Source organism: Ostrinia nubilalis, chromosome 22 (assembly GCF_963855985.1).
Source record: "Ostrinia nubilalis chromosome 22, ilOstNubi1.1, whole genome shotgun sequence".
NCBI classification, from domain to species: domain Eukaryota; kingdom Metazoa; phylum Arthropoda; class Insecta; order Lepidoptera; family Crambidae; genus Ostrinia; species Ostrinia nubilalis.
Window position 1 is genome coordinate 4122568 of NC_087109.1, and position 2016 is coordinate 4124583.

Genomic DNA, 2016 nt, shown 5'->3' on the forward strand with positions numbered 1-2016 from the left:
GGGTGATGACGGAATAACCTCGGAGCTTCTGAACGCGGCAGGTGATAAGCCGATACTGAAAGTCCTTCATAGACTGTAACTCCGTCTTACTCCAGGGAATAATGCCAGAGGCACGGAACAAATGCTTGGTGGTGTTTTTCTTTAAGAAAGGGGTAAAAGCCTTATTAAAGAATTACAGACCCATCTGGGTTCTGACTCTGAGTCATGTCTACAAGCTGTTTTTGAGAGCCATCACGAATAGTCTCGCGCGTAGGTTCGATGACTTATAGTCTCTCGAGGAAGTCAGTTATCGAAACGTTTACACTACCATATACCGCATCTTTACGCTACGGCAGGTTATACAGAAGACCGAAGAGTCTAACTTTCCTATATGCTTGGCGTTCTTAGACTATGAGAAGGTCTTTGAGCCTGGCTGAGCACAAAGGCGATTCCTCTGCGATTCCTCTGCAGCGAACTGTGAGGCAGGGAGATGTAATAATACGTCGAATTCAACTCGGCTGGGCAGCGTTCGGGAAACTACATAACATCTTTTCGACCAAAACACTTCAGTGCCTAAAGACGAAAGTCTACAATCAGTGTGTGTTACCAGTAGTGATGACACACGGTTCGGAAACGTGGCCTCTTACTATAAGGCCTTATAATAAGCTCAAAGTTGCACACCATGGTATGGAGAGTGCTATGCTCGGTGTTTCTTTTCGAGATCGAACCAGAAATGAGGAGATTCGTAAACGAACTAAAGTTGCCTGACATATAGCGATCGGATTACCAAGCTAAAGTGGCAATGGGCAGGGCACATAGTACGTAGAACAGACGGCCGATGGGGCAAGGTTCTAAAGTGGAGGCCACATACGTGTACGTGTTTGTCGGGAGGCGCTTTCTTTTTTTAACCAACTCCGGAACTAGAACCGGAATTCCGGAGTTGAGTGCCCAATATCGGAAATCAGTTCCGGAGTTGAAAACTATCCGATATTGCAAGCCCTAATGGGTAGCTTGGGGTCATTGGACAAAATTCTACGTGCTCACAGACCGGACTTTAGCAGGGAGAACCCCACATAATCCACTAGCTGCCCCCGCAGCTAGTGTGTATACAAATTCATATATTTTCCTGAAGAAAAAAAGAAGTTACGTAAAAAAGTACGTAGTAAGGTCTGCTACGTGACGTATGGCCTGTTGGGTGAGTTTTGAAACCTGGGGAGTGAGTTACAGATTTGTACCGGGTTATGGCTGCTGCACACTAAATTAAAATGGCCTGGAAAAACATCTGCTAACAGACTTTACTGTGGTGGCTTGAAAAGCTGGAAGTGAACTTCTGGAAGTACTCAAACCTAGTGTCATACTCATACGTAATGTGCCTTCACAGACGTCTGGGTTTCTAGATTAGATACTAATACAACAAAATAGTTGGTGGTATGAGTAACACAGTATGTATTTCGTTTCCAGAGGAATGCACAATGAGTGAGGGTAGTTGGAAGGCGTGTAGCAAATGCGGCGCCGCGCTCAGCACTGAAGACAGCGACTACCATATCAATTGCATACGTGAGTATGAGTGGTCCCTTCTTTCTGTCTTTTTCCACTTTCCTTTCCTGTAGCATATTCATCCAGAGGGCTTACGTACACCAGTATTCAAAAACTATGCTTGCTTAAGTGAAGCAGCAATACGAACGCACAGCGCTGAATAGAGCTCTGTGATTGGTTCGTATGTCACCATGTGCGTCCACGCGCACTGTGAGACCTCATAGTAATGTTTGTGAATACGGGCGTTAGTGTGAGTTTATTTCAAACGCATTCGATGTCGATTGCGTAAAAAAGTGACAATAAATGTATGACGGATTGTACAGCGCCCCTAGCGGAAACTTAAGAACTAAAATCTTCATATTTTTTATTCAGCTCGCTAGTTTTGACGTTTGATGTAAACTCACACTATACTCTCAGTTCTTGCCTACTATTTTATAATGTATTCGAATTCAAACGTTGCTTACATCCGTATTCACAAACGATGCTTGCTCAAGTGAAGCA